This window comes from Pongo abelii, chromosome 18 (assembly GCF_028885655.2).
Source record: "Pongo abelii isolate AG06213 chromosome 18, NHGRI_mPonAbe1-v2.0_pri, whole genome shotgun sequence".
Taxonomy (NCBI): Eukaryota; Metazoa; Chordata; class Mammalia; order Primates; family Hominidae; genus Pongo; species Pongo abelii.
Genome location: NC_072003.2, coordinates 83,921,148 through 83,948,359, shown reverse-complemented (window position 1 = coordinate 83,948,359; position 27,212 = coordinate 83,921,148). Strand labels below are relative to the sequence as shown.

Here is a 27,212-nt window from a genome sequence, read left to right as displayed (position 1 = left end):
CCACTGCACTCCAGCCTGGGCAACAGTGAGACCCTGTCTCAAAAAAAAAAAAAAAAAAAAAAAAAAAGGATGGAGCCTGCAGCCACACTACTTGGATTCAGAATCCCAACTCTACTCACTCCCCACTGAGTGACCACTCCAGGCCTCGGTTTGCTTCATCTTGAAAATGGAGATGATAAACAGCTCCTGACTCACAGGTTGTCATGAGGATTAAATGAGGTGATACCTGTAATGTGCTCAGAACGGGGGTTGGAATGTTACAAACATATAGCAAGGGCTGGCTATTGATTCCTAGGTACAATGGTCACTATTTTGTTCATCATAGAACGAAAACCCAGCAAGAACCCCTGTGAACATTTGTGGGAATATTCTGCTGGGCTTGTATTAGTGCCTATGTAATATGCACATGCAGACACCAAATGTGCAAATTCACACACGTATACTGTTTTGTTGCCGGTTTCTTGGTGACTCTAAATTTTTTCTTTTTTTTTTGAGATGGAGTCTTGCTGTGTCACCCAGGCTGGTGTGCAGCAGTGCAATTTCAGCTCACTGCAACCTCTGGCTCCTGGGTTCAAGTGATTCTCCTGCCTCAGCCTCCCAAGTAGCTGGGACTACAGGTGCACGCCATGATGTCTGGCTAATTTGTATTTTTAGTAGAGACGGGGTTTCGCCTTGTTGGCCAAGCTAGTCTCGAACTCCTGACCTCGGGTGATCTAGCCGCCTCAGCCTCCCAAAGTGCTAGGATTAAGGGCGTGAGCCACCATGCCCGGCCTAAATTTTCTTTCTATGTCATTGTCGGGAGATAGTTCTCCATGGGTCTCTCAGGTTTCTACATGTCTTGCAAGTAGAAGAACTGAAAATATCTTTACAAGGATGTTTATATAGCAAACAACTTTGTTAGATAGAGATAGTGTGTCTCCTCAGATCAAAGGGCAAATTTGTTTTCTGTCCAATATAGATAGATGTTTGCCCCCATGGCAAGAATCAGGATCTCTTATAAGAAATTTGGGCTCCCTGAGCTCAGGGCTCCTCAGCTGTGAGAAATGCGCTGTGTGCACAACACCCACCCCCTCTGGGCCCCTTTGCATGGCCCCTGTGGGACTTGAGGACAAGGGAAACTGATGCAAACATAAAGCTCATGCTACTTGCTGTGTTGCGAGTAATAAAGTCACTTGTCTCTGACCCAGGAGGCTTGTGTCTTCTGCCAGCAGCCATGGCACTGCAGCAGGCTCACCTGGGGGCTTGCACAGAGGGTCAAATCCCAGCTCATCCATGGGCCTTGAGAATCATGAAACAGTCTTCCCCAGCATCACTTCCAGGTTCTACCAGAGTCCCCTCATTTGGCCCCTCTATCACTCTATAGGTTAATCTTCCATCTTTGGAGACGTAGCTTGCTTTCCATTTTGTCACTGTTTTAAACAGTGCTGAAGTGTGCACTTGCAGCTGAGCTTTGTTCTCATGTGACTACTGCGATACTGTAAATCAGAGATTCTGAGGAGTGTTGGCAGGACCCCTGATGCCAGCAAGTTCAGCCTCCTGATGCCCATCACACATTGAGGCCTAGTGGGTCCTGAGCCACTGGGAGTTCCCCTCACCCCTCATTCTCCACCGGCCTCTCTCCCTGGGCCTGTAGAACCTTCCCAGCCTCCCTCATCCTCCCGAGTCTCCCTGGGGGGGATTTAACACACTGGACTCTAATTGAGGGTTCCTTTCTCTCCAGATCCCGAGCTCTTTGAGGGCAGGGACTTCCTCATCTTTGTGTCCCCAGGACCTGGTACATTGGGTGCTCATCCAATGTTAACAGAACCTAAACAGAAACCATCAATAGATTCAAGAGGACATCCAGGCACCTCACGTCACGGCATCGAGCCTGCTGGTTCACTCTCGTACCTCTGTACTCCAGGAGGTATTCTGAGTGTCGCAAAATCACATCTACTATCAGGGAGCTGCAGTCAAAGGAAACTGAGGACTCGGAGGGAGAGTTGCATTGAGGAGGGGCAGAGTCAGCTCCTTAACCTCCCTAAGGCTTCTCACAGTGAGCCCTCTAGAAAGGTTTAATTTTTTTTGCTTTTACTTTTCGATTTGTATTATTTATTTGTTTATTATTTATTTATTTTTTTGAGATGGAGTCTAGCTTTGTTGCCTAGGTTGGAGTGCAGTGGCGTGATCTCGGCTCACTGCAATCTCCACCTCCTTGGTTCAAGTGATTTTCCTGCCTCAGCCTCTCGAGTAGCTGGGATTACAGGCGTGTGCCACCACACCCGGCTAATTTTTGTATTTTTAATAGAGACGGGGTTTCATCATGCTAGATATGCTGGTCTTGAACTCCTAACCTCAGGTGATCCGCCTGCCTTGGCCTCCCAAAGTGCTGGGATTACAGACATGAGCCACCACGCCTGGCCTTATTTTTATTTTGTAAGCCCCCATTCTGAGAAGCAACTGTTACTTTTTATTGAGATATAGTATATACAGAGAAGTGCACACGTCTGAAGTGTACAGCTCCAAGAACACTCACACGCTGAGCACAACCATGCAATGGCATTCAGATCAAGAACACACTAGTGTCAGCTCCCAAGCCCCACTTCATGCCCCCTATTGAGTCACCCTCAACAGTAAGCGTGACTCTAACTTCCAACAGCTCAGAACCATATGCCGTGTACGCTGTTGTGTCTGGCTTCTTTCATTCCGTATTGTTTGTGAGAGTCGGCCATATTGTGTGGGGTTTGGAGCCATTCTCCTTTCTCTGTGGTTTTCCATCACTTGGACAGACAACATTTATTTAGCCATTCTACTATTGATCGGCATTTGGGTGGTTTCCAATGTGGGGCTATTGTGAACAGTGTTGCAAAGAACATTCTAGTTCAAGTCCTTATCCACACACATCCCCTTGTTGGGTGTATACACAGTGAAAATGCTGGGTTATGGTGCAGATCTATGGTCTGCTTTAGTGGATGCTCTGAGATTCTTAGAAAAATGTTTATTTAATGAATAACTTTCCTGAGTCAAAGAATCAGGGTGATGGATAAGTTGCAATTACAGCTACAGTCGGGCCTAGCCTCATGGGTAATTATCTCCCAGGGCAGAAGCCAAGGGCCCTGGACTCAGAAGGGCCTGTGCTTGGGATTTAATTCTTTGAAATTCCTAATAATTTTACTGATGGGACAACAGAGCATGTCCCGATTACCCTCCGCATCCCCCGGTGGCATCGGCAGAAGGCCTCGCTGACACTTATGGCTGAGAGGTTGTCAGTCCCCTGGGGCTGGCATGAAAGAGCCATGGGGGACACAGCCCTGAAGGGGCCAAGGGGTCTCCGGCAGCTGGGCAGCCTAAGGCTAGGGAGTGGCCATTTCGGAGCGTCAAAAGCTTGTGAAATGATCTTGAGGCCCAATTCATAATGCATGAGAGGTCGGGTGGGGGAGCCTCTCTGGACACAGGGCCTTTGTTCCTGCCGGGACTATGGGAGCACTTTCTTCATAATCGTCTCAGAGAGGAAGGAAGCGAAGAAGATTTATCTCCCAGAGTCGAATCCGCTTCCTTGGGAGAGGTGGCTATCTGTCCCTCACAGAACTGAGTGCCCCCAAGAGAATTCTTTGCAATGAGTTACAAAGAGCCAGACTTTGAAGGGTCAAAGATATATAGCTTGCTGACAGAGCCTTAGATAATATACATTGTGTGCATGGAGAGAGAGAGAGAAGCTTCTCCCCACACCAGCCTTTTTCACAGCTGTCTATATTGTTCGCCCTCCCAGCCTCCTTGTGAAGGAGTTTTGTTTGCTTTGCTTTGTTTTTAAACAGGAGAAAGAAAATGACAATAGAGGATAGGATTTTCTCTAAACCCCCAGCACAAAAGTCAATAGCTCAGCTAGAAATGGGCTTGAGGCCAGTGGTCAATTAATCAATCACCAAATACATTTTGAGGGCATTTCTAGAAGGGGCGCCCATAGGATAGTCAGCATGAGATGGCTGGGCAGTGAGTTCAGGGCTACTGCAGCGGGTGGGGTGGGGCGTGGCTGAATGTGTTTCCTGGAAACTTCAAGGCGAATCTGTTTTTTGCAAACTGCTGTTTCCTGATTCCATATGGGCGCCAGGTTGGCACTATGGGACCCTGCCCCGCGGGGTGGAGCTGATTGGACCAGGGCTGGACACCTGACCCAAGCTGGGCTAATCAGAGTCTCTGTCTCATGAAATTGCCATTGGGTCTGATATCTGGGACAAAGGAGATGGAGTCTTGGGTGGGGCCAGCAGCCATGTTGTCTCTCTCAGAGAGAGAATAAGACAGAAATGGGCCAGGCACAGTGGCTCACACCTGTAATCCCAGCACTTTGGGAGGCCGAGGTGGGCGGATCACCTCAGGTCAGGAGTTCGAGATCAGCCTGGCCAACATGGTGAAACCCTATCTCTACTAAAAATACAAAAATTAATCGAGGGTGGTGGCGTGAGCCTGTAATCCCAGTTACTCGGGAGGCTGAGGCAGGAGAATCGCTTGAACCTGGGAGGTGGAGGTTGCAGTGAGCTGAGATCACGCCACTGCATTCCAGCCTGGGTGACAGAGCAAGACATCATCTAAAAAAAAAAAAAAAAAAAAAAAAAACCAGAATAAGACAAAAATTAAGCACAAGTAGAGACAGAGGGAGAGAGAGAGAGTGAGCGAGTGCCGGCCTCCTGGACTCTGGTTTTCCAGGCCCTGCTTCCAGCTCTCGCCCTTGGGTTCTCAGAGACACCCCTTGTCCTTCTCCTAAATCTCCCCTTGGTAATCCAAGTTACCAGAATGGCTTCATGCCGGGCCAACTACAGAACTTAGAGGCTTAATGCAAAAGGAAATGGTGGGGCCTTTTGTTCAAAATGTGTTAGGAATTTCAATATGGCAGCAGCAGAACCCGAAACAAAGCATGAAGCCATTCTGAGTGCGAGCCTGTGCGGCCGGTAGCTTGCATGCCCATGGAGGCCGCCGTGGGTTTATGTTGCCTGCAACCAAAAGAACCTTGAGCAAGACTGACCTGTTTGGAAAGGTGGCCTTCCCATGTGAAGGAAAGGCATTGAAATGGCTACGTTGTCTGGGGTATATACCCCGGGGTTCTTTGTCTCCTGCGGAGAAAGAATTCAGGACACTGACATATGTGGGTGAGTTAAGGAGTGGAAAGTTTAACAGAAGAAAGGAGAGAGGAGAGCAGCTCCTTGAGAGAGAGAAAGTCCGAAAAAAAAGGGGAGATGGCGGACCGCATCAGATTTTATAGGCAGGCTGGAGAAGGGGGTGTCTGATTTACATAGGGCTTACAGATTGGTTCGATCATGTATGACGTTTACGTAGTGTACAGGGAAGGCTGGTTGCCCCACCCTAATCTTATTATGCAAATGGACTTCCCAGTTGATTGTGCCATCTTGCCTGATCCTTTGCACAGGTGGCTGACAAAGACAAAGGAAGATGGAGCCTCCATCTTTAATATGATTGGCACAACTGCCAGTATCTATGTCTGTAGCTCGATTTTACAGGCTGCTGTTTGTTAGAAAAGAAAATAATTTGGGGCTGCTTTTCGTTTAAAAGAAAAGCCTTACTGCGGACTCCCATACCGTTACTATCTGCCTGATTTCTTCTTAACTCCTATATCAGCATTTAGAAATCTTGCCTAGAATTACATCAAAGGGGCAGCTATAGGCAGTAAAACTTCAGAGGACAGAGAAAGTTCGGGATGACTAAACAATATGAAAGAAAAGGCATTCCTGGGGCGGGTGGTCAACAGAGAGCCTTTGGGGGGATGGGAGCAAATGCCTTTAAACTCCATGCTGCTGGCCCAAGAGCAGACAGGGCCCGAGGCCCAGGGAGGGCTGTTCGTAGGGCCGATGGTACAGTCCAAGAATCCAAAAGGCACTAACACAGGCAGGATGATGAGGAGGAGTCCAGATCAGATCAGGACAAAGAGACAGAGACCTTTCTCTTCACCAAATGCATCAGCAATGCAGTGAGAGGGGCCAGGCAGGACCCTGGCATTTCTTGGTAATGTATCCAAACACTTGCAGCTTTGGCTATATTATGTTTAATTAACTGGAATTAACTGAATACTGTACTCATTCTCCATGGTGGCTTCAAATACCGCCCTCCAATTCTTTATAAACTCTTAGGTTAAAAGGAAGAAGAAGAAAAGAAGAAGGAGAAGGAGGAAGAGGAGGAGAAAGGGGGAGGGGGAGGAGTGGGAGAAGGAGGAGGAGGTAGGAGGAGGGGGAGGGGGATGGGGGAGGAGTGGGAGAAGGAGGAGGAGTTGGGGGAGAAGGAGGAAGAAGGGGAGGGAGGAGGAGTGGGAGAAGGAAGAGGAGTAGGGGGAGAAGGAATAGGAGGGGGAGGGGAGGAGTGGGAGAAGGAAGAGGAATGGGGAGAGGAGGAGGAGGAATGGGGGGAAAAGGAGGAGTGGGGAGGGGGGAGGAGGGGGAGAAGGAGAAAGAAGATGATGATTTTGGATTGGATAAAACCCATCTGTGTGCGGCAGCCGAGTTGCTGGGGCTCTGAGTGGAAGGGGATCAGTCAGCGGTGACCATACAGGGGGCTGTCTTAGCTGGCTGTGTCTGCCCAAGTCAGGAGCACATTGCATCTAGGCACCATGCTGAGGGCTGATGGGGCATGGGGGTGTCAGAAATAGCCTGCCTCTCTGCCTCTTTCCAGATCGCTCATTAGACTGTTGGCCAGGACATGCTGAGCCCACAGCCCTGTGACATGTCACCCCCTTGGGTGGCCATCAGTCCTGCCCATGAACCAGTAGGTTCCCATTCAGGGCCATCTTGCAACAATTTGGAACCCACCTAACTGGATTAAATGTCAAGGAAATAATGAGAGACCTTGCCAGCCATCTCTGACATCCAGGTTCACTGTGTCTGTTGCCTTTTCCTGGTTGACAGCCTTTTGTAGCCTGTTGGAAATAGGTTGGTACGGTGCTCTTAGTGTCATGGAGATCAGGCTTAGGTTGTGAACGGGTCTAGATCTGAATCACAGCATCTCCACTTACGGGCTCTGTAGCCTTGGGAAAGTCCTTAACCTGTCTGAGCCTCCCTTTTCCTCAGCTGGAAAATGAGAATAATAATATTTCTTTATCCCCCAAGATGGCTATGAGGCATACGGAGATAATTGGATCTTTAATGAATGGAAATCATTCGATAAAGTTGCCTGGCATGCAGTGATGCAAATTACTAATATTATTATTAATTCATGTGAGTTCGTCATGAACATGAATGATTTCTTTTCCAAGTGTTTCCCGCTTTCCAGGTCCTCCATTTAATAATCCATTCTAGAGTCCTGGCTGGGGCTCACATCAGGCTTGTTTGTTAATCACACCTGAAATAATGCTGTTTCCCCCGGCTCTTTAGTGACCAGAGCTCACCTAGTTTTTCAGGCTTGCACAGTAGGTGCATAAAGAGTGAACATCAAAGAGACAATCACGCACTGTAATAAATCACAGAACATCTACCGAAGGGAACCTCACCATTTAGTAAATACTGGTGGGATGCGTGCATGATTTCAACCATTAAAAGTTATGTTATGAGGCTGGGTGCAGTGGCTCACATCTGTAATCCCAGCACTTTGGGAGGCTGAGGTGGGCAGTTCACTTGAGGTCAGTTGGAGACCAGCCTGGCCAACATGGCAAAACCATGTCTCTACTAAAAATAAAAAAAATTAGCCAGTCGTGGTGGCACGCACCTGTAGTCCCAGCTACTTGGGAGGTGGGGGCAGGAGGATCACTTGAACCTGGGAGGCAGAGGTTGCAGTCAGCCAAGATTACACCACTGCACTACAGCCTGGGCAACAGAGTGAGACTCTGTCTCAAAAAAAAAAAAAAAAAATTATGATATCAAGTGAAAAAAAGAATATAAAATTGTATAATTCTGTGTTGCTTCACTTCATATGACAAGATTATAATTAAGATGTATAAATAGTCACAGGTTAAAAAAAGGAAAGAAAGGAGGGCAATTCACAGAACTGCTAGGGGTGGCCGTATTCCAGCTGCATATATGTGGTTGTGCAGACAGAAGTTAGTATAGCAGGCTTGAGACTGCTATCTTTTGGAAGACCTGCTTGCTAGGTTGACTCTTGGCTGCTGTCTGGGAACTTGGCACTTGAGCTGTTTCCTAAATGATAAAAGTGGTTCACTGTGCCTAGACCACAAACAATGTAGTTCATGCTAAACACGTGCTTCCCTTCTGCGAGTCTGGAATTTGGTACCTGCTAAGGAGAAGGTGCCAAGTGACCAGCCCTTAGAAAAACTCTGGGGTGCTGAGTCTCTGATGGGCTTCCTTGGACAGAAGCCTTGCAGACACACAGCTGCATTTTTGTTGATGGGGATGGAATGTGCTCTGTGCAACCCTTCCCGGGGAGGGGAGGGCATGAGAGAGCTTCATATGGACGCCTGCAGACTCCACCTCTATGGTTTCACCTTTTGAGCTGATTGTGTATCCTTACTGCACTGTTGTAAATAAATCTTAGCCACAAATACAGCTACCTGAATATGCTGAAGCCCATATGAATTCTTTTAGCAAATCTATGAATGTGAGGGTGGTCTTCGGGACTCCCAGCATAGTGGTCTTCGGGACTCCCAGCATAATCTGTGTGAGGTTTCTTGCTTCTCTTTTCTGGAAGGTGGTTATGTTACTTTCATAAGGAAAAAAATAAACAGGCTTCTAAATTTTGCCAAATGAATGTGCAGCTATGATGTTCTGACAGTCATAAGGTTGTGTTCCTGGTGCCGCATCCTCAGCGGGAGTTTCCAGTAGCTGCTTAGCTGGCAGCTTCCTTCCCGCCCTGGCCTTGGCTCTAACATCCCTCCTATGGAGATTGTCAGAAGCCACCACTAACTCTCTTCCTACTGGACTGCAGGCAGGAAACGACCCAGATAGCCAGGAGCCGAGGCCTCACCCTGAAAGAGAACCGCATATGAATGCAACAAGACACAAGAACTACCAAATATGGACATGAGATGTTAAGCAGCCAAGAATGTGCTTTTAGAAATGGTACCAAGTTCCTCAGCTGCTCCTGGGGAATTCCTCGGGAATGCGGAGGCGAATGGTCATTCTTTTCTGGAAAGGTCACTGCTCGTGTTAACATTCACCCTCCCAGTGAGTGCCCTGGCTAAGCTTGTGAATGAGAGAATCAGAATGGAGTGATTTCAGCAAGCAGAGGGGACTAAAGGGACATTTTGCCAAAAATGCAAACCCAGCAGCCAAGATTGCAGTCATTTTCAATAAATGTCAAGCTGCAATACGTTTTCAAGTTGCAATCAGTTTGGAAGTTGGTAACATTTTTGGGTTCCTTTGTTCAGGTTCTGGCTTGTCCGCTTGGAGGGTGCGTTTGTCTGGAGTGTCAAGACTGACCTGGGGGTGGGGGTGGGGGTGGCACGGGGGACTTGTTCACCTAGGAAGGATGCTGCATCTCCCAGCCTTTGGAAAGGAGTGAATGGATGAGCAAATGAATGAGCGCATGAGCAGGCATGATGCTTAGAAACGCAGTGAACCAACTCCGATCCCAAACTGCAGCAGGCTTCATGACAAAGGGAGCAGAACGTACTGGTGAGAACAAGGGCTGTGCCGTCAGATGGACTTGGTTTCCAGACCTGCCTCCACCACACTGAACTTGGACAATCCATGCATCTGACTTGTGTATTGGCCACAGAGATCTTGGGCAAGATCTCTGAGCATCTGTTTGCTCATCTGTCACATGGTGCCCATCATCTCTACTTTGAGGGGCACTGTGAGATGAAATGCAATCATGCATGTCAAGTGCGGGCACTCGGGCAACTACCAGCTCCTCAGGGTTTATCACGAGGGCGCATCAGGAGGAGGGTAAAGTTTCTACCTTCCAGCTGGGTGTGGCTCACACCTGTAATCCCAGCACTTTGGGAGGCTGAAGTGGGAGGATCGCTTGAGACCAGGAGTTAAAGTCCAGCCTGGGCAACATAGTGAGATCCTGTCTCTACAGAAAATAGGAAAATTAGCTGGGTGTGGTGGCACGCGCCTGTGGTCCCAGCTACTCAGGAGGCTGAGGTGGGAGGATTGCTTGAGCCCAGGAGGTTGAGGCTGTGGTGACCTATGATCGTGCCACTGTACTCCAGCCTGGGTGACAGAGTAAGACCTTATCTCAAAAAAAAAAAAAAAAAAAAAAATAGTTTCTACATTATGGTGGGGTCAGAAAGGAAGGGTGGGGAAAGAAAATTAACCATTATTGAAATCAAAATGTACCAGAACTTTAAATTTTATTCAATCCAAACAGGAACTCTTTTCAGGTGGGGTTGGCCTTTTCAAAAATTAATGTACACGTGAATTCCTTAGAGATTTCATTAAAATGTAGACTCTGATTTAGCAGGTCCCAGGTTGGGGGCTGACAGTCTGGATTTCCTTTTTTTTTTCCTCCCTGCCTGGCTGATTTTTAAATGTTTTATAGAGACAGGGTCTCATTATGTTGCCCAGGCTGGTCTCAAACTCCTGGACTCAAGCAGTTGTCCTGCCTCAGCCTCCCTAAGTGCTGGGACTACAAGTGTGAGCCATGCCACTCAGCCCCGCCTGCATTTCTGTCAAGCTGGAGGGTGATGCTAATGCTCCTGGTCTGTGACCACACTTTGAAAGACAAGAAGGTAGGCAACACTTACTGTGCCCATTGCATAGATGAGGAAACCGAGGCTCAATGAGGAAACCCAGGACTGTCTGGCTCCAAAGCCCATACTCTTTCTCTTGTGTGACTCAAGGTTTCTCAGTGGCTGATGACTGTCCGATGGGCATAGCCATCAGGGAAGGGTGACACACCCAGAGGAATGAAGAGTCTCTTCAGAGAGGATGGGCAGATCAGAGGGACCAAAACAGGATGCCAGAGCACCCAGCAAGCTGCAGCAGGGGTGAGAGGAGAGAATGACGTCTCTGGAGTTTGCGAGCCAGTGACGCAGCATGGAACGAGGTTTACGGACAGGAGCCAAGACCATAGCAGAAGAATGGAGCCACTGCCGAAAGCAAACCCAGTGTGAGTGGCGCTGAGGGGAGGGTGACAGGTGCCCTGGCCTCTGTCTCCTGCCAGCCTCTGAGCTCCTGCTAGTGCCTCCCACTGGCCAAATCCAAGGGAGCCCAGGGGACGAGATCCTAGAGATCAGCTTTCTGGGCTGGAGAGCAGAGAAGAGAAAGATCGAGAATGGGTGGGGAAGGGCACACAGGAAGTAGTTGGCATGTCCTGGAATCCCAGATCTGCTACTTACTAGACACGTGGTCTTGGGCCAGACATTATCATCTCTGAGCCTTGGTTTCTGTCATTGCAAAGTAGAGCAAATAATAGCACCTTTCCCACAGGCTTATGGCAAACATCATCAAGGTAGTACACGTCACCGCTATTTGTAATAACCCTGCTGATCGGGAAAGAAGTTTTGGGAAAAGAAACTCAGATGCCAAGAGCTAAAGACACAGTGGTTCTGTTAAAAGTGTCAAGAGTTCAAGCTGGAGTTCTGCTTTCCAAATAGCAAGACCTCCAGGCCCTCTGTAATGTAGCGGTGGATCAGTCCCGAATCACCAGCACTCTGCTCAAGCATAGCAACTGTCTCCGAATTTTGTTGGTTTACACACAGTGCAGAGGCTTTGAAGATGCTACTTGATGCAGCTTTGGCTGCATCTGATGACTCTGGTGGAGAAACAACTGAGTGGACAGGGAGCTGCAAAACAACAACCCGTTCCTGTCACTGTCTCAATGAAGGACTCTGCTACATTCCCAGGTGCACATTCCAGAAACCCAGGAGGCATCTTGATGGCGCCGAGTCTAGCTCCTTTCCACTTCCAGCCCTCTAGTCAAAGCCCCTGCCATCCTACACCTCCTCACTGGGTTCCGCTCTTTCCATCTATTCCCATACAGCAGCCAAAGTGGTCTTCCTACAATGCATATCTCAGCATGACACTTACTGCTGAAACTTGTGAGCACCTCCCATTGCTCTGAGAACACGGTCCTACAGGCTCCTCCTGAGCTGGTCTTGCCCACATCTGTCCTGGCTTGCTCTTCTCCAACGAACACCTGCTTCCTTTAGACTCTCAACATGGCTCTTTCTCCTTCCCCAGGCCTCCCTATAGCCTGGACTGATGTCCATTCTATCCCCTCATCCATCTTCTCCTCTCCATCTCCCAGGGCTCAGCTGGTCTTTCGCCTCCTCAGGAAGCCCCTCTTCTCCCTGAGTGGTTGCCATCCAGCTGTTATATACCCTGTGGGCCCTGTGGAGTTTTTCTCCTCAGCACTTGTGACTAAGGGATTATGTGCATAATATGGGGTTTGATGATATCTTCCCTTTAGAGTGGCAGAAACCGTGTCCATCACCACAGTTTGGCAGTGCTTAGCCTAGTGCCCAGCAAGGAGTAGGTGCTCCAGAAACATTTGTTGAATGAGTGAATGAGAAAATAAAGAAATGACAGCCAGGTGCGGTGGCTGTCATGCCTGTAATCCCAGCACTTTCGGAGGCCAAGGCGCGGGAATCACTTGAGCCTACGAGTAGCCAACATGGCAAAACCCCATCTCTACTAAAACTACAAAAATTAGCCAGGTGCGGTGGCGCATGCCTGTAATCTCAGCTACTCGGGAGGCTGAGGCAGGAGAATCGCTTGAACCCGGGAGGTGGAGGTTGCAGTGAGCTGAGATCGGGCCACTGCACTCTAGCCTGGGTGACAGAGTGAGACTCTGTCTCAAGGAAGAAAAAAAAGAAAGAAAAGAAAGAAAATGAAGAAATGAGACATGCTCTCCATAGGCACCTTCTGTCTCTAGCTCCTAAATCTTCACACTCATGGTTTCAGCACGGGAGGAGCCGAAACACTAGTTCCCTCTTTGAAGGCATGAACATCGAGGGTTTGGGTGTCCAAGTGAGCGACGTAACCCGCAGAAACAGTCATGACCCCTTTATGACCTTTACAAAAGCCATAGGCAGAAATCACAAGCCCCCTGTGGCCCATATATGGATGGTGCTAAGTGAGCTTGACAGCTTCTGCAGGCGGTGCAGCATCCCTGCAAATTCACTCCAGCTTGCAAGGAGGGGTCAGGTGGGGGTGGTCTGGCAGGTGTATGGAAAGGGCAGAAAGACAGGCCTATGAGAGATGTTCTGTTGCGCCCTTAGGAAGAGCGGGCACTGTTCTGGGAGCACTTGTTCGTTAGGTGCCCAAAGTCTGAAGCAGGTGTCGCCACCCACGTCTTACAGATGGGGAGAGTGAGGCTAGTTAGATAGCTGGCCCAGGTCACACAGCCAGTGGGTGTGCAGAGCGTGGCTCCTTGGCCCCAGCTCTTTGTCCCCATGCTCTGCTGCCTCTGGCTGATGGGGAGCACTTTACAACAAGCTGCCCCACGCACAGGCCTTCAGGATTTTTGCTCTGTCATGTGATTCAGTGAGTTTGACCTTGGGCATCAGCCCAACCCACTTCTCTTTTCTTTGTGTCTCCTTTCTGTTCTCTGTGATCTAGGGCAGTGGCTGAGGACATCAATTCTGGAGTTAGATCCGAGGTGTGAGCCCCCAGCTCCTCCCCTCCTGTGTGATTTCGAGCAAGTCAGTCCACCTTTCTGTACCTTGATTTCCTTGTATGTAATATTTGCATAATACCTGTGCTTGCTTCATCGAATTGTGGAGATGATGACATGAGTCACTGCTGGTAAAGGCCCTAGAATAGTGCTTGGCACATACAGCAGTGAGCATGCCTGCTATTAACATATTTTAAGATAACAAATCCACATTTGCTCAAAGAACGGAACTTTGTTGGAAAATTCTCTTAATCTGTTCCTGGGTGCCCTGCCAAGCAGTCTGCTCTGCTTAGAGCCAGGAGGCTCAGCTGGAGTCCCTGCCCGCCCTGCCCGGCCCGGCCCCCCCTCGCTGTGTGCCCTTGGGCAAGTTGCTGCTTCTTCCTGAGCGTCCATTTTCACACCTGTGAAATCAGGCGTCATTCTCCGCAAGAGGCCTCTGAGCATTCAAAGAAATACTGACTCAACAGCAGCAAGTAGGTGAATCTGAGAGTCTTTTCTCTTCCTTCTAAGCACGTCATCCAAGATTCACACAGGCACATCAAACATCCCAGGCCTCACCCTGCTTCTGTGAGCTTGGCCTCCTGCCACCATTGGAAAGCCCTCGGAGTCATTAATAACATAGTCTCAAAAATAATAGCCACTGTCTTTTCCTGTTTTCCAGCTTGTGGGCTGACGAGGGGCTGGAATTGTCATCTCCACAGTGGGATTGGCAGGGGGACTGGAAGGACTTTGGGAACTCTAAGTCCTAACAAAGAAAACAGTCCGCCCGGGGCTCTCCGAGGCTGTGGCCTCCACTGTGGGTGTGTGCTGAGGCTTGGACCTGTTTGCCCCTTCCCGAGGCATCACATGAGTCTCCTGAGCGGGAGAAAGGTCCCCCTTCCTTGTCGTGTGTGCAGGGGGAGCCCTTGCCTGGTTGTGCTGACCGGGTGGATTTGTGCTTTCTGACGGGGATTTGCACGAAATCTGCTTAGACCCTTAGCCCGGCTGGTGCCGCCAGACAAAAGGCAGCAGCAGAGGCTGGGTCCACGTGGCTGCAGGGAGGCTGGGAAGGAGGTGGAAGAGCAGAAGGAAACACCCCTCCTCCAGTCTGGAGCGGAGACACTGCTCTGCACACAGGGCTGTGGTGGGAGGCCTGATCGCTTGCGGCTGTCGTGATTTTCAAGGATAGGCTCAGGGAAGGGAGATGGGGTCAGAGAGCCTTCGAGGCAGTCTCTGGAGGCAGGGGCTCTGGAAGTTCCCCCCTTAGGTTCTTCTGAGCAAATGGCCACCCGTTCCCTGGACCTTCATTTCCACAACAACCAAGGGATGCTTAGTACTAATGCAGAAAGTGAGTTGTGAGGGTAAAGGTATCTTAATCATTACGCTGGTGTCCTTGGTCAGGGACAAAAATATTAACAAACAGGCCAGCATGGTGGCGCACACCTGTAATCCCAACACTTTGGGAGGTAGATGTGGGAGGATCACTTGAGCCCAGTTCAAGACCAGCCTGGGTGACAAAGTGGGACCCTGTTTCTTTCTTTCTTTTTCTTTTTTTTTTTTTTTTTGACTTGGAGTCTCGCTCTGTTGCCCAGGCTGGAGTGTAGTGGTGCAATCTTGGCTGACTGCAACCTCTGCCTCCCGGGTTCAAGCAATTCTCCTGCTTCAGCCTCCCGAGTAGCTGGGATTATAGCCTCCCGAGTAGCTGGGATTATAGGTGCCCGCCACCACACCTGGCTAATTTTTTGTATTTTTTAGTAAAGACAGAGTTTCACCATGTTGGTCAGGCTGGTCTTGAACTCCTGACCTCAGGGGATCCACCACCTTGGCCTCCCAAAGTTCTGGGATTACAGGCCTGAGCTATCACACCTGGCCATAACCCTGTTTCTAAAAAACCAAACCAAAACAACAACAACAACAACATTAGCTGTGTGGTGGCATGCACCTGTAGAACCAACTACCCAGGAGGCTGAGGCAGGAGGATCGCTTGAACCTGGGAGATTGAGGCCGCAGTGAGTTGTGATGGTGCCACTGCACCCCAGCCTGGGTAACAGACCAAGACCCTGTCTCTGAAAAAAAATGAAAAATTAAAAAATTAAAAAATTAAAAAATTAAAAAATTGAAAATTAACATGTCTTCCATGTCCTTCTCTGAGCTTCCAAGTAGGGCTGATGAATGGATGAACGGTTTGGCAGGTCTGGGATCCTGGTGGCTCTGATCAGGTAATGGGTTATGTTGACATCGGGGAGAGTGCCGCGGAAAGATTCACGGAAGAGGAGGTCATGCACGCGTGAGGAAGAGGTGTTGGAGGTCCACACTGGGCGGGTTGCTGCTTGGCGTGGGCCTCTGGGGCCATGTGTGAGCACGGAGGACACTTGTCACATGTCTCTGGAATCCCATTCCTAGATTTGGGGGCAAGCACACATTATGAGTTCTGAGCTAGAAACCACGTTGAACTCTATGCCAGTTCCAGTCTCATGGGAAGCAGATTCGAATCCCGAGTGGGAGTTAGATGTGCCAGCAATGTACTGAATGTAATGCCCGTGCGGGTCGAGGGGCTGGGGAGAGGAGTGGGTGCTGAAGGGCTTCAGCCGTGGGACGGGTCTGACACTGACAGAGCGGAGGGGGAGGGAGGATGGCAGTTTGGGAGCAGGGAAGAGCCTCAGCCTGCAGAGCGGCAGTGAGAAAGTCGGGGAGCCCAGAACAAAGAGGACTGAGTGGAGGGGGCGGAGTAGCCGGGCTCTAGGAGAGGACTGAGCGGAGGGGGCGGAGTGGCCGGGCTCTAGGAGCCATGCCCTGCTCTCACATTGGCTGGGAGCAGGGACACCGCCAGATTCAGTCTTGCAGGGAGATCTGAGCCGTGCACCGCCGTGGCCACCACAAACCCAAGAACACAGACACAGTAGCCCAAAAAGAGGGATGGATTCTGTTATTGGAGCTGGGGTAAGGAGAGGAGGGGTCTCAGGCTGAGGGCTGCAGGGGGCCCCATAGGATGGAAGCAGTTTCAACACTTTCAAACAGGCTCTGCCGTGTGGCAACCACCTGGACCTGCAGGTTCCTAAAGCTGCCCTTTGGTGCCACAAGGCCCCATGTCTTCTTCCCAAAGCTCCCGCTGGGAGCGTATAGTTATATGCTCCCAGCTTATAGTTATAAGCTTATAGTTATAAGCTTATATGACAGCTTATAGTTACACACCAGTGGTTCTTGGTGCCACTGAGCATAGGAACCCCAGGTGCCTGCACCCCATCTCCCAGAGCTTGCCACTCAGCCGGTCTGGAAGCAGCCCTGGCAGCCAGGCTTGTCTAAGCATCCCACAAGATCCTGGCAGCAGGGCAGCGGGGCTCAGGGCTGCTGGCCGCAACAAGAGCAACAGGCGGTCTGATCTTTTGACTCAACTAGCTGTTGGCTGCAGTAGACAGCGTGTGCTATCAAAGTGTGTGCATCCATGCGTGTGTCTCAGCTCAGGCGAGCTCCGAGGCTGCCTGAAGTCTGCTCACCAGGGCCATGGACCCTCCCATCCTATGGGTCTTATCAACCCAACCCCCAGGTCCCTTAGCGTCGGGTGTTAGAGGTTTCAAAAAGCACAGCCAGATGAACATTCTTTTTTTTTCTTTTTTTTTTGAGACGGAGTCTTGCTCTGTCACCCAGGCTGGAGTGCCGTGGCGCAAACTCAGCTCACTGCAAGCTCCGCCTCCCGGCTTCACGCCATTCTCTTGTCTCAGCCTCCCGAGTAGCTGGGACTACAGGCGGCCGCCACCACGCCTGGCTAATTTTTTTGTATTTTTAGTAGAGACAGAGTTTCACCGTATTAGCCAGGATGGTCTCGATCTCCTGACTTTGTGATCCGCCCACCTTGGCCTCCCAAAGTGCTGGGATTACAGGCGTGAGCCACCGCGCCCAGCCAAATGTTCTTTTATTCGGGGCCAGGTCATTTCCTGGTGGCCTCTCCTGGGTGTTGGTGCCCCAGATTAGTCCGTGAAATCTGCAGGACCGCGGGTAGGGCTGTGTCTGAAGGCCAAAGGATGTCCCCCCAATTCCGTGGGCCATCTGGCTGTGGTGCCCACATGGTGTCCTTTCGCCGGGGGAGCTGCTGAGCCCCAGCCCCCTGGCTGCCCCTCTCTGCCTTCTGTTTCCTGGTGAGTGTAAAAAGCTGTCACTGAGGTTGTCAGCCGGTCATGGGAATGCACGCAGCCTCCCCTGCCAGCTCGCAGAGGGCTGAAATCTCTTTAAAGGAGGACACAACCTTTCTTCTTCCCGGAGGAGAGAAGAGACCAAACAGATGTAAAACTGCCTGGAGAACAGTGACTTAAATACTCACAGGTGTGAGCCGCAGAGCAGGCCTGTCATGAATTGAATGGCGGACATGTCCAGTCCTAAGCCCTGCACCTGTGGCGTTATTTAGACAGAGGGTCTTTGCAGATGAGATCATCCTAGATTAGGGGTGGGTCCTAAATCCAACGACTAGTGTCCTTCTAAGAGGCAGAAGAGGGCCGGGTGCAGTGTCTCACGCCTATAATCCCAGCACTTTGGGAGGCAGAGGCAGGAGGAACACTTGAGCCCAGGAGTTTGAGACCAGCCTGGGCAACAAAGTGAGACCTTGTCTCTACTAAAAGTGAAAAAAAAAAAAAAAAAAAAAAAAATTAGCCAGGTGTGGTGGGGCACCTGTGGTCCCAGCTACTCAGGAGGCTGAGGTGGGAGAATCACCTGAGCCCAGGAGGTTGAGGCTTCAGTGAGCTGTGATCATACCACTGCATTCTAGCCTGGGTGACAGAGTGAGATCCTGTCTCAAAAAAACCCAAAAAACCCAGCCAAAACAGAAGAAGCAGAAGAGAAGAAGAGATGGACAAAGCAAAGGCCACGTGAAGCTGGAGGCAGCGATTGGAGCAATGTGGCCACAAGCCAGGGACTGCAGGCAACCCCCTGAAGTGAAGTAGCGGAAAGGCTGGGCAGATTCTTCCTCACAGTGCACAGAAGGAACCAGCTCTGTGGACGCCTCGTTTGGACTTCTGGCCTCCTAAACTGTGAGACAAAAGACTTTTTGTTGCTTTCAGGCACCCAGTTGGTGATACTTTGTCACAGCAGCTACAGGAAACAAATACAAGATCCATTCCAGAAGAAATCAAGCTCTAGCCCCGGAGCTTGAGCTCTGATACTGGTCCCTGAAGAAGGGGCTGGGCAGATGGATGGCTGGGAGTGCCCACACCCGAGAGCACCAAGGGTCCCCTCATCACCTCCAAGCCTGTGTCAGGGACATCCCTGGGCAGCGCCTAGTCAGCTTTAAGGTGCTCATGAGTCTCCCAGGATCTTGTTAAAATGCAGATTCCCATCCAGTAGGTCCTGGTAGCCAGAGGCTGCCTTCTTAACAGGATGTCTAGCGACGTCAGCACTGCTGGTCCCGGATCGCCCTCTGAGCAGTGAGGTCTTAGATTGGTGCTTCTTCCTGGGTGTTCCCTGGTCCACATGTATCAGTGTCACCCAGATGCTGGTTAAAAATTGGAAAATCCGCTGGACGTGGTTGCTCATGCCTGTAATCCAGCACTTTGGGAGGCCACGGCGGGCGGATCACGAGGCCAAGAGATCGAGACCATCCTGGCCAACATGGTGAAACCCTGTCTCTACTAAAAATACAAAAATTAGCTGGATGTGCTGGCACACTCCTGTCGTCCCAGCTACTCGGGAGGCTGAGGCAGGAGAATCACTTGAACCCAGGAGGCGGAGGTTGCAGTGAGCCGAGACTGTGCCACTGCACTCCAGCCTGGCAACAGAGTGAGACTCTGTATCAAAAAAAAAAAAAAAAAAAAAAAAGGAAAATCCAGAGCATCATTCCTGACCTACAAAATCGGGCTGCTTGGGACTGAGCCCCGGACATTTGTGTGTTTAACCACCTCCCAGGACAGTCACATAACTACTGAGGTTTAAAGTATTCAGGGTTGGGCTGGGTGCAGGGGCTCATACTTGTAATCCCAGTGCTTTGGGAGGCCAAGTCAGGAGGACTGCTTGAGGCCAGGAGTTTGAGGCCAGCCTGGACAACATAGTGAGACCCTCATGTCCACACACACACAAAATCAAAACAATTAGCTGGGCGTGGTGGTGCATGCCTGTAGTCTCAGCTATTTGGGAGGCTGAGGCAGGAGGATCTCTTGAGCCCAGGAGGTCGAGGCTACAGTGAGCCATGATCACACCACTGCGGTCCAGCCTGGGCAACAGAGCAAGACCCTGCCTCAATTTTTAAAAAAAGCACTCAGGGTCTTGAGAACATAAAATAGACATGCCACATCTTTGTGGGTTTCTAGGATGATCAAGGCTGAGACAGTGGCCTTTGGAGGAACCTGAGCCTTTCTACTGGAAGGGGCAGGGGAAGGAACCACCCACGTGTTTAGAGCTCCTGTGCTGTGCCAAGCCCTGTGCCTTACATTCATTAGCGTATTTCATCCTCAGAGCATCCCGTGAGGCAGGTCCTATCCTTACTCCCATTTTACAAATGAGGAAGCTGAAGCCCAGAGAGACAAAATGTCTACTCAATGTTGCACAAACAGAGGTGGCAGAGTCAGCCTTCCAGTCAGCTGCCTGACGAGGCACCACTGCCAGCTTCACAGTGTGACCCCTGCCCCCTTGCTTGGTATAGCTCTGTTTAAGCTGGTGCTTCTCAAACTTCAATGTGGACGTGAGTCACCTGGTTAAAATGCAGATTCTGGCTCCAGGTGATGCCAGCCCTGTTGGCTTGGGACCAGGCGTTGGTTGGTAGGGGGTTGTGAGCAAGCGTACCTCTCCACAAACCCTCAAGAGGCACCTATGATGGAGTGGGGGCAAGTCCTGACCTGGGCAGCTCCATCCTGTTTTCCAGCCATGGTAACACCTGGGTAATAGGAACCACTTTGCCTTGGAATTGCAGAGCAATTGGCATTTCATAGAGCCAAGAAGTTTATTTGCTTGATGAGCACCTGCTAACAGATTTCTTTGAAAACCCAACAGCTGTCCAGTGGCCTGATGGTCTCATTAGGCACCTGGATGGAATTACCTTCTCCAAGCACTCAATGAGAATGGACACGCTCACTCTAAATTAGAAAAGCCTGGGAAATCAGGGCGGTATAATTGCAGACAGGATGGAGGGAGGCGGGAGGAGTTCCTCTTACAGAATGGTGCCCTTGGGAGGCGGGAGAGGGAGAAGCTGCAGCCGGTGGGGGCTCGGGCGCGCTACTAATCTCATCTCCCCTTTTCCTTTGAAGAACCGTGTTGGAGAGCTGCAGATCCCTGGTCACGTGAGAAAGCGATGTGTTCACTTTGGTTTTTTGAATCTGTCTTTTCCAAGGTTTAGGTTAAAATGACTTTATTTTGTGAAACAGGCAATGATAAAGGGTATTACTTTTTTTTTTTCTTTTAAATGTCCTCAGTGGATGAAATAAGAGACAGCTTTGGATTAGTCTCTTGATGTTTTAACTTGCCTATGAAACCCACAGTCTGGAAACAATATTTAGCCATCTGTATGTAGGAAGATGTGCTTACTAGGATGTTAAACAAGTGTTGTACATAAAAGCAAAAGACGGAGCAGCCCCTCAAAGGGAATTGGCTCGATAAATTATTATCGACTTAGACAGTGGCAGGTTAGGAAAACGTAGATTGGTGTGAGCTCCTGATATATTGTTAAACGAGAAAAAAGTCAAGGTATAAGACAGTCATCTGCTTCCAGTGTGTCCATGTTTAAAGGCTGTAGGTGGACGTGAATGTGCACCTCTAGAACTTTGGGAAAATCCACGGGAAGCTTCTTGTGGTGGTTGCCTCCAGGGAGCAGGTCTGGAGGAGGTGGAGAGGAAGTTTCCTTTTTCTTAAGTCTTTAGGACTTTTTGAAAATGTTGCTGTGTTCGCGGATGATGAAGGAAACTCCCAGGTCAGGGGCTGTGGTTGTGGGATTTTGTTTCTTTACACCTTGTCGTAGACAGAGCTGATCACACTGAAATCCCTGTGGGCTGGTCTGGGGGCTGGCTGAGTGCATGCGGCATGGGGCCTGCACTTCTTCTCCACGGGCCAGGCTGGGGTGGGGGTAGAGGGGAGGGGACTGAGGCTCAGATGTGTCTCATAGACAAGGAACGGATCTATTCTCTAGCTTGGAACATGCATCCAGGTGCATCTGCCATCCAGGGTCATCCCCACCTTCTCAGGTACGCTTCAGTGACTGCCCTCAGGCGCCCTACACCATCCGGCTGCTGTTTCGTGGTTAACCAGGAGAGCAGCTCCGTGACTCCAGGCTGGCCTTGCCTGCAGTGTAGTCCCAGTTTTAAAAACACCCACGTCTGAGCCCCGCCCAGACCTGGGACATCGGAATCGTTAGTGTGGGCTCGGCCATGGGTATTTTTAAGAAAACCACAGGTGAACTTTGGATAGGGACTGTGGATTCATTTCCTAGGTCAGCTGTACCACACACTGCGGGCAGGGGGGTTAAAATCACCAGAAATCGACTTCCTCACAGCTCTGGATGCCACAAGCCCAAAGTCAAGGTGTCAGCAGGGCTGGTGCATCTTGAGGCCTGTGGATGCTGTCTTCCTGTGCGACTCTTGACAACACCTTCCCTCTGTGCATGTCTGTCTCTGTCCAATTAAAAAAAAAAGGCCACGCATGGTGGCTCATGCCTGTAATCCTAGCACTTTAGGAGGCCGAGGCGGGTGGATCACCTGAGGTCAGGAGTTCAAGACCAGCCTGGCCAACATGGTGAAACCCCATCTCTACTAAAAAAAAATACAAAAAAAAAAAAAAAAAAAAATTAGCCGTGTGTGGTGGTACATGCCTGTAATCCCAGCTACTCAGGAGGCTAAGGCAGGAGAATCACTTGAACCTGGGAGGCAGAGGCGGCAGTGAGCCGAGATCTCACCACTGCACTCCAGCCTGGGCAACAGAGTGAGACTCCATCTCAAAAAAAAAAAAAAAAATACCAGTCATACTAGATCATAGGCCCAGTAACCTGGTGTGACCTCATCTTAACTAATTCCATCTGCAATGACTCTATTTTCAAATAAGTCACATAGTCACATCCTGGGGCACTGGGAGAAAGACTTTAACACATAAATTTTGTGGAGGGACAGAATTTAATCCAATGAGACTGAATATACGGTTTGCTTCTGGGCTGGGCGGAGCAGCTCACACCTATAATCCCAGCACTTTGGGAGGCTGAGGTGGGTGGATCACTTGAGTCCAGGAGTTCGAGACCAGCCTGGGCAACTTGGCAAGACCCTGTAAAATAAAATAAAAAAAAATCAGCCAGGTGTAGTGGCACATGCCTGTAGTCCCAGCTACTCCAGAGGCTGAGGTGGGAGGATCACTTGAGCCCAGGAAGTGGAGGCTGCAGTGAGCTATGATTGCACCACTGCACTCCAGCCTCAGTGACAGTGAGACCCTGTCTCCAAAAAAGTAGTTTGCTCCTCCAACCATCATGAGTACGTGAAGGACTCGGACCTTGTGAAGGTGCGATTCTGATTCAGGAGGTCTGGGGTAAAGCCGGAGACTCTGCATTACCAACCAGAGTCCAGCAATTGACTCTCAGGTTCTATGATGAAATGATTGTTAATGTTGTTAGATGCAATGACAGTTCTGTGGTTAGTACAAAGGTATCATTTTTTAAAAAATGCGTCAAATATGTTGAAAGCTCAAATGTCAGAATTGAGTCACTTTGAACATTCCAATGAACAGTAGGAAAAGGCAAAATGTTAACAATGGCTGAATCTGGGTGGTGGGTATAAGAGGGCTTGTTTTTTTAGTCTGGTTTTCCGCATATTAGACGTTTTTCATAATCTCTTTGGAAAAGCTCTCCAGCACCTGGGGCTGAGTACCTCTGGGATGGGCCCTGGGGGATGGGTCGCGTGGGGCTTGGTATCAGTTCCCAGCTGGCGGTCGAGTTCTCTATGGGAACAGGGGCTGGGTGTAGCAGTATTTTTATTATTTTTCAACCGCAGTCGCTTCTTCCTGTTGCCCTCTGGGTACTGGGAGGCACTGGGGAAGGGCTGGGATTCTGGGATCCCCCAGTATGGTTTACCTGCTCTGGGGCAACAGGGACAATTTAGGTTTCTAAGCAACATTCTGGCCGGGTGCCGTGGCTCATGCCTGTAATCCCAGCACTTTCGGAGGCCAAGGTGGGCAGATCATGTGAGGTCAGGAGTTCGAGACCAGCCTGGCCAACATGATGAAACCCCATCTCTACTAAAAATACAAAAATTAGCTGGGTGTGGTGGTGGACGCTGGTCATCCCAGCTACTTGGGAGGCTGAGGCAGGAGAATCGCTTGAACCTGGGAGGCGGAGGTTGCAGTGAGCCGAGATCATGCCACTGCACTCCAGCCTGGGCGACAGAGTGAGACTCCATCTCAAAAAAAAAAAAAAAAAAAAAATTCTTTGTTTCTGCTGTTTATTTGCTGACAGTGCATGCGTTTCTTTTCCTTACCGTGCGTGGGCAAGTCTGTGCCATGTTCTTAAGTCCTCTCTCTTGCTGTTTTTATTTAACCCCTTCTGGGTCCCCACCCTGCCTGGTGGTGCTGGTGGACTGACGCTTCTCACTGCCAGCCCATGTGTGAGCCTTTATGGGGCATCTCCTCTCCCTCTGGAGGACACGGTCTCTCTCGCTGCCTCCTGTGTCCCCTGCCCTTACGTGATGCCCAGCACATTACAGGCACTCAAGTGTGCCAAACAGTGACTCTTACAGGTCTGGTCTACTCCCACGGAGCCTAGCTTGGGGAGGTTAATTAACCCATCCAAACAGCCGAGCTGCGGTCTGAACTTCAGAGCCAGTGCTGTCCAACATCCAAATACAGACAATGGAGGTAGAACACAAGCCCTGTGTGCGATCCTAAGTTTTTCAGTGTTCATGTTTTAAAAAGAGAAATGGTAACATTAATACGCTTTGAACCTAATATAGCCAAAATACTATTTCTACATGGAATTTCAATTTCACAATTATTTTGGGGCAACATGGAAGAGATCATCGTGGTGATGGAATACTTCTGTATCTTCAGTATAGATGGAATAGTTGTGTTTTGTAGTGATGGTCACACGAGTCTACTACCCTCGTGGGGAAATGACAGAATTGGACACACACATTGTACCAATGTCTATTTCCCAGTTTGGATTAGGTGAGACAGAACCACAGGGAAACTTGGTGAAGGGTATATTGGACCTCTGTGCACTGTCTTTGCAACTTTCTGTTGAACCTATAATTATTTCTAAGTAGTAGTTTATTCTTTTGAGATGGAATCTCACTCTGTTGCCCAGGCTAGAGTGCAGTGGTGCGATCTCGGCTCACTGCAACCTCAACCTCTTGGGCTCAAGTGATTCGCCCTGCCTCAGCCTCCGGAGTAGCTGGGACCACAGGTGCCCACAACCACGCTTGGCTAATTTTTGTGTTTTCAGTAGAGACAAGATTTCGCCATGTTGGCCAGGCTGGTCTCGAACTCCTGACCTTGGGTGATCGGCCTGCATCAGCCTCCCAAAGTGCTGGGATTATAAGCTTGAGCCACTGCTCCTGGCCATAAAATAGTAGCTTAATATTTGAGCTTTTAAAATTTAAAAAAAATCAACCAAGTCTTTGAACACTGCTATGTCTTTCACTCTTTTAGCACATCTAGGTTTGGACCCGAGACATTCAAGCAGCGGGTGTGGCCCGAGGCCACAGTGTCAGACAGCCATGTCCCTTGCTCCCTGCCCCAGCACAGCGTTCTTGAGCTGGGATTGCAGGAGGCCTGCACTGTCTCTGCCATGGACTGGTTGCCTGGTAGATAAGCTACTGTCCTGCTCAGAGCCTCAGTTTGTGTATCTGTTAAGTGGGAAGGATGACAGTGCCTATCCCAGAGTGCTGGCTGCCAGGGTTAGGTGGGATGCTGCGTGTTCAGCACTGAGCATGGGCCTGGCCCATGGGTGGGCGAGTGTGAGCCTACAATTTGGGATTGTAATCATATTTACAATCCCAAACGGCAGCTTCATCTGGTTGTGCCTAGCGTTAGAAAGCCCTGCAGCCTCCCTCTGTTAATCTCCCTGAGACAGTCCATTCCTGGCCATCTCTTCTTCTCCTTTGAACTGCTGGGCAGGAAGCAGAATGACCTCTCTGCATTTAGCCTGGGCACCGAGTCCCTGGTTGCCCTCGATGCCTGGTGACTTCTGGAAAGGTGGCTTGCTGCCTGCCTGCCTGCTTGGAGGCCAGACCTTCTGTAAAGATCCGTGCAAAGCCTCTTTCGAAACTGAGGACTTCTGTCACCAGCCCTGGCTGCACGTTGTCACTGGGCCTGTTCACCATATAAGGCAATCCCTGCAGAGGCAGGGACCCAGGTAAGCAGGCGGCCCCACAAGCCTCGCTCCACTAAGCCACAAAGGCTCCGCAGCTGAGTGTGTGCACAGAGGACTTCAGCAACTAGGAGATTTTGTCACCTTTTATGGTGTTAGAAGAAGCAAAAGACCTGTGTACCACAAAAGCAGAAACACAGCCTTAGCGCAGTGAGAACTGTGGGTTGAACTCACAGCGACTCTTACTGCAAAAGCAACGTTTTGTGAGAGGCCCAGGATGTAGCTAACTCTGCAGGGTGCCTGGTGCCCAAGATAAAGTGACTCGAGCTGTGAGCCTGGGGTTCCTGTGCAGTGGCAAGACAGCAGCTGCAGGAATCAGCTGCAGAATTTAAGTTGGTGGGGCTTTAGGATGGGGCATAACCCTCCCCCACGACCCCTCCTTAGCCTTGCGGCTCACCCACGGGGTCTTCGCCCACACCGACCTCCCCCAGATCAGGCTTCCCCACTGACCTTGAAGCCTGTACTATTGTCAAAGAATATCACCTCCCTCCACCCCCATTATTTTCATCCCAGTTCTGGGCTGGGGTCATGTAAGCCAAGGTGGGGTAGAGAGTGGGTGGGATGATCTTGGGGACACCTGAAGGGTGAGGGAGGGAAGAACATGGGGACATGTGTTCCAGGCAAAATGGAAAGGCCGGGGTGAAGGAGTCGAGCTGGGCCATGCGCGTGGGCAGACACCAGGTCCAGATGGTGGGGGCTGAGTGAGAGGTCAGCCTAGGGCAGTGGGCAGTCGAGGAAGGGTTTTAAAGTAGGTGAGAGGCAGGATCCCTTTTACCTGGGGAAATTGAGGGGGGCAGGAGCAACCAACCGATCATTTGTTCATTCGGTAGCCATTTCTTTTTCTTTCTTTCTTTTTTTTTTTTTTGACTGGCTCTGTCACCCAGGCTGAAGTGTGGTGACAGAATCACAACTCGCTTTAGCCTTTATGTCCTAGGCTCAAGCAATCTTCCCACCCCAGCCTCCCAAGTAGCTGGGACTAGAGATGTGGGCCACCACGCCCAGGTAATTTTTGACTTTTTGTAGAGATGAGGGACCTCCCTGTGTTGCCCAGGCTGGTCTTGAAATCCTGGGCTCAAGTGATCCTCCCATCTTGGCCTCCCAAAGTGCTGGGATTCCAGGTGTGAGCCACCACTCTCGGCTGAGCAGCTGTTTCTTGAGCCCCCGCTGTGGGCCAGACCAGGCCCAGGTGCAGGGGACATAGATATGACGTCCCTGCACTCAGGCTCTGTGTCTCGGTGGCACTTAAAGGACAGGGTGACAGTCTCCCTCAGCCTTTTGGAAGCTGCTTTTCCTTGGCTGCCTTTTCCTGGATTTTTCTTGTTATCCGAAAGACCACCGGGGTAGCTAAATGGTAGAAAGGAAAGCTTGGCGGGGGTAATAGTTTGCAAACCGGAAGAGACGGTCTCCAATGTGTGCCAAAGATACCCTCTCT

General features: G+C 50.2%; 1 protein-coding gene across 1 annotated transcript in view; it reads left to right on the top strand.

Annotated features, from left to right (window-relative positions):
- The first annotated feature begins 5,803 nt into the window (after nucleotides 1-5,803).
- MEAK7 (MTOR associated protein, eak-7 homolog) overlaps nucleotides 5,804-27,212 on the top strand; it is a 65,106-nt gene continuing 43,697 nt past the window's right edge. Inside the window, exon 1 of the mRNA XM_054534216.2 lies at nucleotides 5,804-5,991. The gene's annotated coding sequence lies outside the window, so the exon portion shown is untranslated. The remainder of the gene's footprint in view (nucleotides 5,992-27,212) is intronic.